At 36.9% G+C, this 18,199-nt stretch overlaps 1 protein-coding gene across 1 annotated transcript in view; it reads right to left on the bottom strand.

Moving 5' to 3' along the window:
- Positions 1-18,199, bottom strand: part of LOC120798915 (potassium voltage-gated channel subfamily H member 6-like) — a 95,675-nt gene that overhangs the window by 69,596 nt on the left and 7,880 nt on the right. The window lies entirely within an intron of this gene.

The following is an 18,199-nucleotide window of genomic DNA, read 5'->3' as shown; positions in this document are numbered from 1 at the left end:
GCTCTGCCAGGAAGAATGTGATAAACTGACCAAATCCAAATGTGGAATGTTTGTAGAGCTTTACCCAAGTAGACTCCAAGGTGTAACTGTTGCCAAAGGGGCTTCTACAAAGTACTAAATTAAGAGTCTGAATACTTTTGTAAATGTGATATTTCAGTTTTCTATTTTTAATATATTTGCAAAAAAATTCTAAAACATGTTTTCACTTTGTCATTATGTGTTGTTGAGCATAGATTGATGGGCATAAATTAATGTTTTATCCATTTACAATTAAATCATTACAATCAAGTGTGCAAAATGTCAAGGGATCTGAATAATCTCACAAGTCAGAAAAGAACAAAATTATTATGTTACAAAATAAGAAAGTGTGAATTTATATTCCAAGATATTTTAAGTTGTCCCAAATAGCTTATTACTACAAAACTGCCTGTCCTCTATAAGAATATTTTGTATTATATATCTGTCCAAAATGTGATCCAAAATATCAGAACAGCCACAGAAGATTAAACGCAGGGTAAATTTGAGGTGTGCTTTATGTCCAATTTGAAATTAGCATCTGATTTTTTCAGGCAGTAGCTCATTACACAATCAGTGCCCTTGTCTTTTTAAGAGCATTTGGGAAGTGAATGACTACAAGGATTCTATTCACTGACTTCAAATACAGCAAATGTCATTTTCTTATTCCACAGTAAAGTTGTAGGGAAGCAGCCAGGGTGGATGGTTGGAAGCATAAAGCTCATGGCTTTGACATTGTAAACTGTGGTTTACGTCATGTGTACCATATGTCTTGCACTATATGTGGTTAGAGTTGGTTCAGGCTGAGGAGAGATCACTTTCATGGTTAAACTGTCGGACTGTTGGTTAGATATCTCAGGTAGTGCATCAGGTGTGGCCATTATGGGTTGTTTATAAGGTAACTAATATTAATCAATCAACAGGTTCTTTGTCTGGCTAAAATGACTTCTACTACTTCTACTATTTTTGACAATCCCTGTCACAGTTGCAGCTGCAGAGTGCTCATTCAGTTCAAAAATAATAAAAACCATTTTAGGAGGGCAGTGTGGAAGGATTGTGTAGCCTGGTCATATTAAACACTGAAAATGAAAAAGCAAAGAAGCTGACGTCCCTTTGCCTTTAATACCAATTTTCCCAGGTATACTTCCACATGACTTTTTTGGGGTATTTGGTAGGTAGTTTGTTCCAAACATCTTTCCGAACTTGCCTCAGTTCTTCTGTGGATTTAGGCTGTCTCCATTGCTTCCATCTCCTCATGTTATCCCAGACTGACTCGATAAAGTGGAGATCAGGACTCTGTGGGGACCAGACCATCACCATGTTGCAGGATTCCTTTGCATTTCTCATTGCTAAAGATAGCACTTTATGACTGGTTTAATGTTTGAGGTAATTGTTATGCTGCAGAATGAAATTGGGACTGATCAGATGTTTCCCTGAGGTATTACATGATGGATAAGAATCTAAGCATCTAGTGCCAACTTTTGCTTTTACTCAGCAAACCATTCAGTGACCCCTTGTGCCCTATGGATGGGGCCATTGTCATCCTTTTTCTCCACTAATTTTTCAGGGTTTTCCTTTATTTTGTCACCCATCTGTTTATTACTACACTACTACTTTAAGTAGCTTATTAATGCATGCTGCATCTGCTGCAGTGGCAGGCCCTTTTTATTTATTGTCAGTCATTTCCACTTAACTGTGTGATTTTTGTCTTCTTTTTTGGTTAGTTAAAGGCTATACCGAGGACAGCAGTAATATATTTATGTAAAACATTACGTAAAACACCACCAATCCTACAAAACAGAATGCTAAAACTCTGACATTTCAGAAATGCAGAAAAGTAACTTCTTCATTCACATTGGCTCGGCAATAGCTGCCTCGTATCAGTGCTAGAATGCCACTAGTAGTGCATCATGGAAGTCAGTTTGTCTGAACTTTGGTCACAAAACCTAGTGGAAAATCTGGACACTGTGTGCCATAATGGCTCATAATAGCCTTGCTGTGTACAATGTTGCACATGCACATTTTGCAAATTAAAGAGTAACTTAATAGCAGGCTCAAAAGCAGTGTTTCACTGCCCTCTCAGATTGATTGTATCAAGCCTGTTTCATCTCTGACCACAAGGCCTGATGAAAACCCAGTAACGTCAAAGCATTGCCCTTTTCACCTCTAACTGCAGCAAACATCATTGGTGAGTGTGGTCCAAAGTGTGCTTTGTAACCTGTAACCACACCCAACAGTGTCCTGGAGTACACCTGTACATCACTGCAGCAAAGTAAGAAGTTAAATCACATTAACAAGTAATTTATTGGGTTTTGCGTAATTATGACTGTTACCTAACACCCTAAGACACTGGTAAATAGATAAATTATTGGTTTAAAACTAGAATTTCTTTCAGAAATCAAGCTGAACCTTTATTGTATTGCATTTGCATTGTATTAACTCCCTGTACATGATTATGCATACTGAATTCTTTCAATTTCTTCTTTGCAATATCCAATGGATCCATTCTCACATATATATCCATTCTTTGATCGGTCAAATTCCAGTCTGGACTCGACAATCCTTGCTGCCTTTAACATACATAACGAACGTCATTAAACACTGGTTGGCACTGATTTGCAGTGGACCTTGGACATTTATTATGTCTTCAATTATAGAGTATTAGTGATGCAGAACAATTGTTTCCTATTGATTAATGAGTCACAAACGTTCACAAATACACGCACACACACACACAAACACACAGTTTAAATGTGACCTATAATTAAATCTGAGATATTAACAGCTATTATTGACCTCGGGAACAGCATTAGTATTTATTAACCATGCCTAAATGTTCCATTAAACCTCATGACAAAGCAGCCTGACTCCTGGGGATTAGTTATACATAATATGATATATCAAAAATTAACACCCACACCAGTAGCACTGGGGAGCTAGACCGCAGTGAGCTCTGAGCTTGGATTTCTTGACAGTTGATGGTGGAGCTTAACTCACTTGGGACATGGGATCTGTTTGTAACGCAGTGCAGTTTTGGAGTCAGGCATCATTGGATTTGCTTGTGTTTCTCACCTTCATACAAAGAAAATTAATAATTTATTAAATTCTGGCAGAAGATGAACAAAGAAATGCTGCCTCCTGTGTAAATAAGCCTTTACAATCTGAGTCTGACACTAACAAAAGCATTTGCGTTCTATTGCATATTACCAAGCTAACTTACTTACTAACGTACTAACTTACTCTGTATATTACCAGGTGGTATAAAATCACTACTGTGACAAAGTGTAACTTACTTTATGCAGTACAGGTTGTGACTGACTTGTTTTCACCTCAACTTGGCTACTCGTAATATCAGCTCCTGCACATACTCAGTGCCATCTACATTTCCTATACAGGCCGAACTGATATAACCATGGATAACCATATACTGAAGAATACTCATAATGGCCAAAGATACTGCTTTGGACATCGGGCTCACCAGATTAGTTGCTATGTCAGACAGTACACAAAGTCCTTGCATGCAGTTTGTGTAAATGGTTGTTTAGCATTATAATTTAAATACTTTAATTAAAATTCAATTGTCTCCAACTCATTTCTTATTTTTGTCCTGTTGAAGCAACATACTATAAAGTTCAAAGTTCCCAGCACAGCATACTTTTAATATCGTTCAACTGAGGGCTGATTGTCTTATGTTTTTGTATGTGACTATCCTGTAATGGTTTTTACCATGTTTATCAGGTTTCCTTTCATTTATGCTGTATCCTTCTTTAGTGAAATTCTTACTTTCACCTAGACAAATATCTAAATTGAAGTGAATAACTACCTTTATAACAACAACTCAGTTGCCACTGATGCTATTGAAAGATTCTAAACTGCAACTCTACCAATTTGGTGCAAAAGAAATTAAGCACAACATTGTTACATTCATTTTAGTAAGAGTAGTACTAGGTGGCCTCCCCATTTTAGCCATTTGGAACCAAGTGTGCCAAAGAGCTTTTCTACCTCCTGATAGGTAATCTAACTGTAAAATCTCTTGATTTTCAGTGCTAATGGCTCTCTGCACGCAATACACTAATCTGACATTTAACTATTACCTCCAAATGGAGTTTTTTTTTTTTTTTTTTGCACACAGCCATAGAAACAGGCAATTTTGCCACAGCTCCAAAATCACTTCACAGCCAGACTTAATTCCTGGGGGCTTGACAACAACCAGCACAGTCTTCTGAGTTACACATGACAGTATATCGACAGTGGTTGGAGCTATAGGTTCATGGCCACTCGATGGAAACATCTCACTGTGGGCTATCACAAGGTGTGAAGTTAATTTGGGTATGTACATCAGTATAACCAGCAGAGGGCAGAGTCAGTAAAGCCCGAAGCTGGAGCTCTCTGAACTATGCATGTAGTTAGAATAGCACTCGAGAAAAATGCTGATTGCAAATGTCATAGCAGTGTGTTGCTATTGAGGGACCTTCTACCAGCTGCAGCCACTACCAAGCCATATAAGGGTCTGAAAGGAAAGAATGTGGTCCAGTGACGCTTCTACGGCCGTCAAAAGCACAATTCCGAACCATTTCGCTGAAACTGAAAAATACTACGTAAAGGGATAGCAAAAAAAATAGCATACACTCCTGTGAATGATGAGTCTCAATGTCATGACTTAAGGAAGTCCCAAATAGCTGACTATGTCAGCATTGGCCTTGCAAGGTTCAGGATGATTCAAAACAGTAGATGAAATGCTGATTTTCATAACTTTGGAACGAAATGTCAATATCAATGGCAGCATTGATGTGTTTCATCACAGTACAGTCATATCATTTAGTTTACAGTTCAAAAAACATGTTTAAGTATGCAGTACCTCTTCAAGCATGTGTTTAATACTGTTGCCAAGACAACAGAGGTCCAGTTCGCTGCCGCTGGAATGCTCCTATTTTGCAACCTATATGGTCATTTAAGTTGGAGGACTAGCTGGAACTTCATGTGTAAAAGTTGAGTTCCCCTTTAAATTTTAGCTTCATAATAACTTCAGCCCTTTGTCACTGTCACAGGTATCACTTGTCTGTTTTGGTTTTGTTTCTGTCTGTGTCTATCTGTTGAATTTAGATGAACTGAAACAAGAAGTAACACTAGATTGGAGACTTACTTCCTGTCACTCTGCACTTAACAAAAAGTTAAAGACCGTATTTTAATGGAGCAGTTTATGGTTGTCATTTCATATGAAACAGAAATGTATTTGAATGAATGTGAAATAAGTGACCCAAACATGCAGCTGAGGAATTTGATGGACATGAGGGTGGCGCACAGTGGAAGTACCAATGTAGTGGTTGGATTAAGGAGACCATATTTGGATTATAGTTGCTCTCCAGCTAAGCCACAAAAGTATTTAATGATGATCATCAGGTGCACTGTGGAACTGTGTTCCCTAGAGCCACTGTTGACTTTTGTATCCCCGAAACCAACCGTACCGAAACACAGCTCATGCAGTTTTTAGATATGTGTTGGTTTTATCAGCATTTTGTTCCCAACTTTGCTGTGATTACAGCACCACTGACCAATCTGTTGGAGGTAGCTGTGAAGTGAGTACAGAGATTATTATGAGAATGATTTTTGCTTATCAATTGCTCTTGCTGCAGATGTCTGGTGGACAGCTCCAATCGTTTGCTATGCCAGAAAACCTACACAAACATCATCAGTCATATTCAACCACTGAGAAAGAGGATTTAGCATTGGTGTCGGCAATGAAGCATTTTGAGGTTTATGTCGACCAAAGCCCATTAGCTTTCCTAGCAAAGTTTCAGTGTGCCAATGCTCGACTGTTCCGATGGAGCTTGGTTTTGTAGCTGTATAAAACTGAGGTCAAGGATGTTTCAGTCAAGAACTATGCTGAAGACAATGCTCTATTCATTGACTTAGAAAATCTTAGGTTAAGGTCAATGTTCTTAAGATTGTGGTAAAAGTTGATGAAAAACCCTAATTAGGATTTTTTTTTTTTTTCACTGCCTTAAGGTTTTATGTGGGCGCTACTTCCTTTCTTGTTAATTAAGAACTGAGGGCATTAGAAGGCCTGTTAGTTGGCTGCTGCAGCCCTAACACTTGTTGGTGATTGAATCCCCTAAACCTAAGACAAATCATTTTACTACCTGTGCAATGACACTGTCAAAATATATATAGATCTTTATCACAACAACTTGAAGAAAGGTGATGTATATTGTTGTTTAGTGATTGTTTATGGTCTTTTGCATTTATGTTTGCACTATGTTTGGTGTATTTTACTATAGCAGGTCAGGAATTATTTTGGTTTCCAGGTTTCCCCTTTTCCCCTCTGATCAAAATGAAATTTTTTTTTCATTTCTCAGAGGGATATTATATTTTTTAAAAAAAAAAAGAAAAACAAAAAAAAAAAAAAATAAAGGGGATCAACTGAGAGAAGGAAAATCTGTATAATCATTGACATTCATATTACTATTCTTTGTGAAATATCTCTTGCCTTATTTCAGCACATAGTATCATCTCATCATGCTCATCCTCCGCTGAAGCAGAACCTCTTATTCTTACATGGTGACCTCAGCAGTCTAATTAATGCAATTAATTAGACTCCTGCAATTAATGCATTAATGTAATTTGATATCTTTGAATATTGTGTTTATCATAGCTGAGAAATGGACATGAAGTGTGTTGCATTTCCAAGTCTAAAGCCTGTCAGTGTCCTCACACAGTCTCACACAGTCTCACACAGTCTTTATAAGAGTGTGTGTGTGTGTGTGTGTGTGTGTGTGTGTGCAAAGGTACGTGAAAGTCAAGAAGACATTAGGCTGATCAGACAATACAATATTTTCAGGCTAGTATGTGCTGGGATTTCAACAGCCTGTGGGCAGATCTTTCCACAATCTGATCCACGATTTGGCCAAATTTCAGCAAAATGCAAAAAAAAAAAAAAAAAATCCAAAAAGTTATGGCATGGTGCTGAAAAGGATATATTTTTCAAGGACAATGACTTCATTATGGTTAGTGAATTGCTGACCCCACTTTTCTGTAATCTGCCTTTATTTTGAATTCAGTCTGACCAAACCTCAAGCCCTCTACTATGTAATTTAATAGAACCACTGTTAATTTTGGCAATTCATTTTTTGATGAAATTATCTTTAGTAACCTTTTAGGAATTTCATTTAAAAAGTAAACTAAAACCAAAAGTGAACAAAGACATTTTAGTTATTATTTTAGTCCCATTTGTGCTTTTTAAATTTTTTTGGTTGATTTGCTTTATTTGACTGCTCTGTGTTTTTCTTGTCTAATAGCCCCACCATTTACCATAGTGTGGTAATTGTTCAAACAGCCAGCTTTTTGAGTTCACGTACTGGAAAATTATTTGTTGTACACACAAAGGTATAGCAAACAAAAGCAAAAGCAAATAAAAGCCTTGATTTGATTTGCTAACGCAAAGCTTTCACTATGAGACAACAGCAGCAGAGAGTAATTAGCTTTGAATCAACTGGAACTTACCACAGCAGAAAAAGTCCTGATACAATTTTAGGACAGCATTGTGATTGATAAAACTAAAAGTGTTGATGTTACATCCACAGCGCTTGTTGGCTTACCTTTCCTTAAATGTTCATGTGCTGGCTTGAATGTTTTCATGGTCCCAAGCATTTGGTTGCTGGTTTTTGTCTAATTTTCAGTGGATCATTGTGGATCATTTGAATCCACAAAACTGTTCTAAGATTAGATATAACATTAATGAAATGTGATAGGCTTATTATTTCAACATTGTAAAATTGTAATACATTTCATTATAGTATTCGTTGACACAATTAGCACTGCATGGAACATATAATCCATAAAGAATTTCGAGCTCAGACAAATTAAACTCGTGGACCCGACACAGTTTGCAGATTTACCCCAAAGAGGCATAGAGAATTTCACTCTCATTCACAGGCATTCGGATAAAGCTAACACTTATGTTTGTGTATGCTTCATGGACATTTCCTCAGTCAACCTTCTCGTCCTCCTGAGATGACTGACATGAATCAGCAGCAGGGTAACCTGCATTTTTCCAGTAGGTCATGCAGTAGCTAAGCGAAAAAACAGTTCATGAACTGCCATCAGCGTCCATTAGAACTTCCTAGAAAGACTAAGAAGAATTATTAATTCTTAATTGGATAGAAAATTTGCCAAAATTAGGCACTTTATTTTACAGGCCCGGTCTTTGGAGATAAGGTAGAAATATGTTTAAGTATAACTACTGAGTGGGTGAAATTTAATAGCATGGGGTAGGTTTGATTTGTTTATTATCATATCAGTTTGAAACACAAAACTAAGGAATATCCAGGTCAGTCTGTAGTTCCAACAATTTACAACATAAATACCAACTGCATAAATAGTTACCGATTACAAAGCGGATCTATAATGTATGGTAGTTCAAAGTCCCGAAAAATCCAAATTAAGAATTTTTGAAACCCTGATGGATATTTATGTTAGTATATGAACTATTTTTCACTCACTTACTACATAATTTCCTATTTGTTTACTGGAATATAATGAGTGAGTACATAATAACTGTATCACTTAACGCTTTCTCCATTTCCCTTATAATTAGTAGCAAATTGCGTAGGCCTTTCTTGAAAATATCCTAGTAATTTACAGCTAAATACCAGCTAATTGTTAGGAAATTATGAAGAAAGTTAGCAGGAAATAACTGGAAAATACAGGACCTGGAAAATAAAGTGTTTCCCAGATGTTTATCAATCTCATCTTTTCTGACCACAGAGGTGTATGTTATCTTCCATCATGTTTTCCCTGTACACAAATGCATCACATGCACCCTCATTAGGTACGCAGATGACCTGGCATTGATTGCCTGTCTTAAAAATACCACCAGTCCAGAATATAATCATTACTAGTGATGTCAGTACTGTGTTAGTACTGTGTTCCCAGATCTCAGTGACTGACCTGGAGTAGAATGTTATGACCGATAAAATTAATGGATAAAACTATGAAAATAGATTCAGTTTGTAGGGAGCAAGAATTTCCCTTTAAGTACCCACAGCTGACACGCATTACCCTACAAGTGAAGCTGAGAACTTGAACAAAAAACATCAGCGGGGAAGATACTATCTGCTTATTGTATCTATCATATATTGGCATTAGTGGTCAGTCAATAAGTAACATAACATAGTAAATTGGAGTAAAAAAAAACAGGACAAAGATGTTTAAGTATTTCTAAATACATAGTTTTTTTACCAGAGAAAACTGATGAGTTTATTTTTAGCCATGCCAGCGACATGGCTTTAGGGATGGCAGTGTTGGTCACTCGTTGGTCACTTTAGACCATGCTGAAATATCTCAACAGCTTCTGTTTGGATTGCATAGACACCGATGGTCCGCAGAGAATAAATCTTATTTCTGATCCTTTGGTGAAAAGAATGAACAGTAACTGTTGTTTTCAGTGAGTTTGCCATTTTCCCTTATCAAGCGACATAATATGGCTACTGTAACAAGTGTTCCATTTAACTACATAAGTAACGTGGGTCCATTTTAGCTTAATGTCTACATCATTGTCTCATGAATTAGTCTCATGTTCCAAAACAAATCCAAAAACAAAATGTTTAATTTAGTCATGGTTATGACAGTATTAGCCTTGCTAATATTATCTTACCATAGAGGAAAAGGAAAAACCTGGGGCTAATATTAAATTGGGACTTTGGCTGAGGAGCTCAACTTACATTGTAATTGTCCGTAAAATGGTAAGGTTAGTACAGTTAAACGAGTGATCCCAGAGCCCTAACATCAATAATGTGAAGTTAATGTTAAGTTCCAGTGGGATTTGGAATAACAAGTACGCTAGCTAACATCAGACTTCATGGAAATAAAATTAACACCTAACATTACATCCAAATTGTGATGGCTAGTGTTCACTTAATCAAAACAACTCAACCTTAACAAGCTTATTAACAGTCCAAAGCTTGACATATTGCCATAAAAGCCCATAAAGGTTATCATAACACTATTGTAATAAATTATTATTCAAGGTGTGCGGACAGTCAAAAACCGACCTCCCAGAGCCTCCTTGCCCTCTCTGCCAAGCACTGAAGAAAATTTTCTTGGGGGGGGGTTGACAACTCAGAAGACCTGGACCCATGAATTTTTCCCCCAAGTAAAAAAGCCTCAATGCTGACTGAAAATATTGTGTAACAAAACATGAAAAGTGTCTTATAAAACATGCTTTATACACTAGGTACATGAGATATTTAGTGTGAGTTGTACTAAAAAGTTTACTTATCACACTTTAATGTACCACTGTAAAATAATTCAGTTTGTCTGTGTTTTCAGTTATTTTGCAGGATCTTCAAATAAAAATCCTTTTTTTTTTCAAAGCACTGTGTGAAGTTGACAAATGTAATGATAATCTTGTCACAAATGTCATTTTCATCTGAATTAGTCATGCTTGTCTAAGGTGACCCAATGGTTTATACTAATTTTTGGTGAAATGTTACTGGAACAGAAAGTTGTCTGTGTCATAATGGCTAAATAATTGGTAGAATGTCAATATTAAAATTTAATTAGTTACATGTTCGTCCTCCAATTTAGCTAAATTACACAGGGGGCAAAACAGAGTTTTTAGGTATGTATGAAATTATTGGCACCCCTGAATTTCAAGTCATAAGTAATAATTCATAATATCTTCAGAAATAAATGCAAATTAACCGATTGTTAAATAATCAAAATATTTTAGTAAAATGTCCAAAGTTACGGAACAGAAGAAAATTTTAAAAAACAAAACCTTCCATTATAGTGAAATAATACAAACACAAAATCTACCCCTGACAAAATGATTGGCACCCTTCACTATTTTATGGCTGCAGAACCTTTGGCAACAATGACAGACTATAAACGTTTCTTGTACCCATCTAGAAACTTCTCACACCTGTCTACTGGTAGTTTCTGCCACTCTTTCATTGATATGGGTTCAGGCTTTTGCAGGAACCCTTTTTGCAGTGGCAGATTTCAGCTCTCTCAAATGATTTTCAATGAGATTTAGGTCAAGACTCATTGCTGGCAAGTTTCAAACAGTCCATCATTTCATTTGCACCCATTCTTTTGTGCTGCTGGATGTGTGCATCTGGTTGTTGTCCCGCTAAAAGACCCAAGACCTTGTCCTCAAACCTAGTTTTCGGACACTGGGTAACACATTTCCCTCTAAAATGCCTTGGTAATCATCTTATTTCATCATTCTTTTGATACATCCAATGTTTCAAGTACCAGAGGCAGCAAGACCTCCACCACATTTTACTGTAGGTAGGGTGTTCTTTTCCTTATGGGCTTCATTTTGTCACCTATAAACAAACTGATGCACTGCATTCCCAAAGAGCTCTACTTTGGTTTCATCTGTCCATAGACTATTATCCCAGAAAGACTGTGGCTCATCTATGAATGTTTTTGCAAACATTATTTTTACCTTTTTGACCCTTTCTTTCAATAGTGTTGTCCTCCTTGGCCTTCCCTCATCCAGCCCTACCTGGTTTAGTGTGTGGTGTATGGTACAGGCTGAATCCACCACTCCAGATCAGGAGGTCCAGGTCAGCCTGAAGCTCTTTAGATGTCTTGCGTGGTGTTTTTTCCACAAACCACATCAAATTCTATTGAGTTTCTTCTCAGCACCACGTCCTGGAAGTGTCTTAACAATTTTATGACTGCGAAACTTCTTGATAACATTATGAACTGTTGAAATGGGGATTTCAAGCTCTATGGCGATTGCCCCCTAGCCTTTGGAATTATTTTTTTGATAATAACATTTCTGATGCTCTCAGACAGTTCTCTTGTTTTTATCATTGTGAAAAAGAAACTGCAAACAATCAGCCCCTTTTTATGCAGTAAAACCATTATTCATTGGTTTATTCAGGTCATGTGAACACTGAAAATTAAGCAAAGGTGAGTCTTATTTTTTATTTTGTTTGAGGAACTAATTCAAATTCATCAAAAGGGTGCAAATAATTGTGTCAAGCATACATGTTATTCTTTATTTCACTATATGAAAGCATTTTGTTTTGGCTGTTCTTCAATAACAACAAAAAACTTTGGACATTTTATTAAATATTCTGATTATTCAAAATTGGTAAATTTGCATTTTTGTCTGAAGATATTCTAAATTCTGTACTTAAAATTCAGGGATGCCAATAAATTCAGCCAGGACTGTAGGTACAATAGCTCCTAACCTGGCAGAGACATCTGATAGGAGTAACAGTCTGCTGATGCAAAACGGAAGATGGATATAAAAGGCCTATAGGTAATCTTTGTATGTTAGATGTTACTCTTGTGCTTACTATGAATAGTCACATACTGGAAAGGTATGTGAGTGTGAGAAACCTATGAATATAGACTTTTTTTTTTAAAGTGATGATTGTATGCACATGAATTTTAATATAGTGATGTATGTAAATTGGTAAATTTTATATGCACAAAAAATAGAAATCAATTTGTGTAGGTATCATGTCATATAAGTCAAGGTTTGCCAATTAGTTTTTGCAAATGACAACTTTGAAGTCATTTGTAAACAATGTAGTTGCCTATTTAATTCTTTGATATGCTCAAATAAAAACTGAAAAATATAAACATTCTCCTGCTTGGGCGAGGACGGTGGAAAAAGTATTTGGGGCCAAGAGGAGCCTTTGTCAGGCTTGTCAGCTTGTATAACTTAAAGGACATACTTGAGTTTCAAATGATAAAATAACAGTTAATAAAATTCCACTTCAACCTGTTAATTGCTTAATAGCAGTTTATAACGGCAATATAGACCTCAAAATTGCATGCTAGGATGAATATTAGGATGTGGTGGTGGAAAGTACAATATGTAACAACAGAAAATGTGTAACAGTCAAGTAATTATCGCCAAAACAAAGACACCTAAAAAACGTACTAAAGTAATCAAAGTAAATACAGAAAATAAATAGTACAGTAAATAGTATGAAGGCCACTGGTCGCCAACTAGACCATCTTAGCAGGAAAACCGGCTTAACTGGACATGCATTAGCATATAAAGATCATGTCAGAACCTAGAAGGAAGCAGCGAACAAGGCTAAGACCGTCTACTATTCAACCATTACTGCAAAATAGAAAAATGGACTGAACAAAATCTTTCCCATCTACCAGCAGTTACATCATATGTCCATGAAATTTAATGTTATCATATTAACCCCTTTTCCCCTCCCTGTTAGCTGTTTTTTGGCTTTCTCCCCTGTCAATGAGCAGTAATTAACTGATCTGGTCACAAATTCCAGGACCAATGTGCCTTCTTGATCCCATGCCCACTTCTTTGATAAAATAATGCCTGCCTGTCCTCTGCCCCCTGCTGACCCCAATCATTAATGCATCCCTTCAGTCTGGCTCTGTTCCCTCCAGTCTAAAAGTGGCTGCTATTGCCCAACTCCTAAAAAAAAGAGGACCTTAACAACTACTGACTTATCTCCATTCTCCTATTTCTTGCCAAACTTAGTTTTTCCTAGCGGACTGTAGTCAGCCAACTTGAGGTTCATTTGTCAAACAACAACTTATGGGAAGAGTTTCAATCTTTAGGACAAAACACAGTACATGGTCCTCACCAAAGTAAGTAATGAACTGCTTATAGCTGCGGACTCTGGTCACCTCAACATACTTATCCTGTGAGATCTCACTAACGTTTTGATACAGTCTGTCCTAATATCCTGCTGAACCGTTTAGAAAAACTACTTGGTGTCACCAGCCCTCTAATATCTTGGCTCAAGTCCTACCTCACAGCTAGAAAAACAGTTTGTGTCCATTTGAAGCGTCAGGTCTTCCACGTCCCGCCTTTCCCATGGTGTCCCCCGAGGCTCAGTTCTTGGACCATTACTATCATTATTTATATTCTCCCTCTTGGACACATAAATCATTGACATGGCCTCAATTTCCATTGCTATGCTGACGACACACAACTCTACATTCACACCAAGCCCTCTGACACTCTGCCACCATCCAATCAGACAGACTGTTTAGATGATATTAATATTTTGATGACCTGCAAATACCTCAAAGTTAACCAGGATAAGACTGTGAAACAGAATTAGTTACTATTTACTACTAGTAGTAAAGAATTAGTAGTAAAGAACTTCTTTATTATTTTTCTAGCCATTATGTTTAATGAACCAGATTTTTAGCCTTTTTAGCCATTTATGAAACCAAAGACGTTTTTCATATCATCTGTTGAAAAAGTTTAATTACATAAAACCTTTGTGAAATAAATTTATTTATTTCTCTAATACCACAGGACTTAACTTACTAAAATTAAAAATTAAAAAAAAATTAAAAATTAAAAGTTCCTTAAAAGTTAAGCATATTATTTATAGCAAAGGAAAATATAAAGTGGGTATATACAGTATACTGCATTATGTAGAAAGGCCATAAGTTTTATGTTAATAGTCCAGATCATGTCCTACATCTGGGTAAAGGGTTTCTATTATACTTAAGTTGTGTCAGCTGGTGCAGGAACTCTCAGGGCAGAAAGTCAGTGTGGTCATCTTGATGTGTCTTCAAGACATGAATCTATTTCAAGTACACACCTAGCATACCCATTTTCTCACAGCAGAGTGTAACAATGCAGTAGGAAGAAATTGGCTACTTCCGGGTTTTTACTCAGTATCAATGGCTCTTTGAGCTACAAGTGACTAATGTTATAATGTCATATTGCATTAAAAATCAGTATCTGCTGCTGGACAGTGTTATCTGACACACAAGTTACCTGTCATTTATAAGTAGTTTAATGTCATGCCAGTAAATTTAGATCAGTAACAGCAGAACAGAATCAGCTGAAAAAACAATAACATACCATTTAACAAATTCATGCATACATGCTCCTGTAGCACTCAGTAATCGTACTTCTAAACTCTCTTTCAGGGTCGTACCATGAAAATGAGAATCATGGGTAAGAGCTAATGTTATTCTGCGGCTAATATCAATAGCTATATGCTAATAGAGCAACCGTCAGCAATGAGAGGAAGGAAGAGAAGAAGGCCGGCCTTCCCACTTTTACACTGTGAAAAGACTGACAGGAGCTGATAAAAGCTGATACGTGTTTAAAATAGTTTGTGAAGTGCACAAACTCACCAGCTAGCTAGCGACTTGGCGTTACCAAGCTATCGTCTCTGCATGCACAGTTCAGTATAAACACAAGCCAATCACAGTTGCTCACAGAAATACAGTACATGTAGCTCTTTATGTGTAGGCTGATGATAATAAGCCACAAATAAAAAAAACACATCAGCGATATACTTACAGTTCAGCGCTCGACACTGTTCCAGTAATGTAGGAACTCCCTTCAGGAGCAGGATAACGACAATCCTAGCCATTTACCTGGTGGTCGTAGCTAAACCCAGTCACCTCGTCGAAATGCATAGACCAGGCATAAATGCAAATAAATGCATATTCAGTTGTATCCCTGCGCGCGATTGGCCGGGATACAACTGAGCATGCACAGCAACGCTGACGTTAGCCCTGAGTGATAGTCAGCGGCTCAAAATGCTGGAATCAGGCCCATCAAGTGCAAGAGTAATGCCAAACTGTGCATAAGTTAAAAGACTTAAAAGGCGTTCAAAACCAGCGTTCATCTCTAGTATTCGGCGAGGAAACTTTTAAAATATCAAGAATTATAAACAGAGTTTGGCGTATTTGTCAATGCAACAGTATTTCTGGTTCCGGGGATCATGAGGACTATACACCATTTGGCCGTGTTTCAGTTCAGTGAATGGGACTACACAGTCGGAGCTCCGTTCAAGCACTGAACAATTTTGTGAACAAATCTTTTGAATGAATACTTTTTGTGACTTGCTTTTAGTGATTTGGGACACTGAAAAGAACTGCTTTGCACATCATTAGTCACTGGCGTTGCAATCCCTCACGGCCTGTACTTGGTGCTGGAGCTGAGCCCGGAACATAAGGTCTGTTTATGGACATCCATGACAAGCCGGTGTCAGCTTGTTGGGAAAGTTATAAAAAAAAAGTCAAAACGAAGCCTTCAGAGCAGACTGAAACTTTGGCTTTGCAGGGAGCATTTCAACAAACATTCACCTTGTTTTTTGACTATTTTAACATGGATATACAAAATTATGACAGTATATAAATGAGAGAAAATCACAAAAGCATAATACATCCCATTTAATTGTTTCAACTTCTTCTGCCAGGTGATACGAATGCTTATGTTGATGGGGTTTATTACTATTTCAGATTCCTTTCAGACTTGTATGTAATTACAAGTGCTGAGTTCACTATGAAATATCAGTGAAATCCTCCATGCACACGTATAACTACAATCTAACCATTCTAATAATCAGCCTCATTCTATTTTCATTCTTGTAATCAGAAACATTGTTTAATACAACAGAGTCGAAGCCCCGAAGAAACTCATCATGGTGAGCAAAAATCCTGACTTTCAGTAAAACTAAAAGTGCTTTGTCAGTTACCTCCATTGCTTATGAACCAGTAGTAATTCCGCCCTGTCATATCTTCAGTCTGTTAAGGCCATACCCTCTGGCCTGCTCATCTTGAGGCAAAAACAATAAATCTGGGAATAATCGAAACATAATAAAAAAATAACAATAAAAAAATAACAAAGATGCAAGTCAGGAGCTGCTAAAATGATAGATTAAATGTTAATAGAGACTCTACAATATTCTACTGCATCAGAGACACTGAGGGAATGTGAAACTGTACCGCAGAACTCAGAGTGCTGCAGAAATCTTCAGTTTGTAAATGTGTTTTTCTCCTCAATTCATTAGTCATTAATGTACTGTCAAACATGTAAATAACCAATAACCAATCCCCTTTGCATCATCAGAAGCTAATAATGTGTCATGAAATCATTGGCATCTAACAGGATTTTTTCATTATTCTATCTTTCATGTCCTGCTGAACACAATCACAGTGCTGGACTTCATTCAAACAGGGCACAGTCACAGAGCCTCGGAAACTGTGTTACTCAATATGCAATAGTTTTGCCCTCACTGCTACCAGATCCCTACAACTGCTAGATAATGAGCTTCGGTTCCCATTTAACTTCTTTGGTCCTGCTAGTGGTCAAAGTAGTAGTGTTGTTCAATTTAGTTCAGTTTATTAAATTTATTTGTAAAGAACCCTGTGTAAAAAACAATCTAATACAAAGAGAAAAGGTGTATTGTAACAGCTTTAGCTACTAGCTAATTTCCATTTGTAGTCCCTGGTCCAGGTAGAATGTACCTGGACAATACAATAGGGGTTTTGAAATAAAATCTAGTAGCAAAGCTGCCATCCACCGTTTGCATTTGTTCAGGGTGTTGCTCATGCTTGAAGTTATCTAGGCATTCTCATTTTGGTTTTCTAGTCCAAATTATATATATGTACGAGTTTAGCTGCTGACAAAATACACAAAATAACATACCAGTATCATATACCTAAATTGACCAAATATTAAATTATGAACTGTATTTTAACTCAAGTGTAGAATAAATACTAGTCAAAGTTACATTGGCTCATATTTAAACTGGACGTTATGTATACAAAGGGAAGAGGCCCCAAATGAAGGTAAACTGTTGAAAAAAACAGGCAGTGATAACTCATTGGCTTATAGTTGACATATAGTTTATCATTTTAAAAACTGGAGGTTGTGCATGCAGCAGGATGAGGGCCAGGTGAAAACAAAATTAGTTGGAAATGTCTATTTAAAAAATAAGCTAATGACAATAGCTAGAACAGCTCTCCAGGACAGAGGATGGAAGCGAGACAGGAGGATGGAAACACTGAGGTTCCCGGGCGTAGTGGTCTACGACACACTCCCAGTGACCTCGCAGTCACGTGGTATGTGTCTTAGACCACAAAGACATCAGGACAACACTATTTTCTTCTGACAGCAATAGACACTAAACATTTACATATAGTAGCTGTACATACAGTAGAGTCAAAGTTGTTCACTCGCAACGACTTGGTTGCAGGTCCATACAGGAAGCTACAGGTGCAGGGCTTCTGCTTCACCTCAGCCCGCGTATAACCACACTTGCTCCACAGAGCTCCACACACTTTTAGCAAATACTACAACTACTTCTAGTACTACTACTAATAATAATAATAAGTATTATTATTATTATTATTATTATTATTATTATTATCATAATATTTTAGGTTTTCAGGTCTTGTTTTATAGTTTATAGCT

The sequence above is a fragment of the Xiphias gladius genome, chromosome 14 (assembly GCF_016859285.1).
Source record: "Xiphias gladius isolate SHS-SW01 ecotype Sanya breed wild chromosome 14, ASM1685928v1, whole genome shotgun sequence".
In the NCBI taxonomy this organism is placed as follows: Eukaryota; Metazoa; Chordata; class Actinopteri; order Istiophoriformes; family Xiphiidae; genus Xiphias; species Xiphias gladius.
Note: the sequence above shows the minus strand (reverse complement) of the source record. Positions and strands in the feature narration are given on the sequence as shown.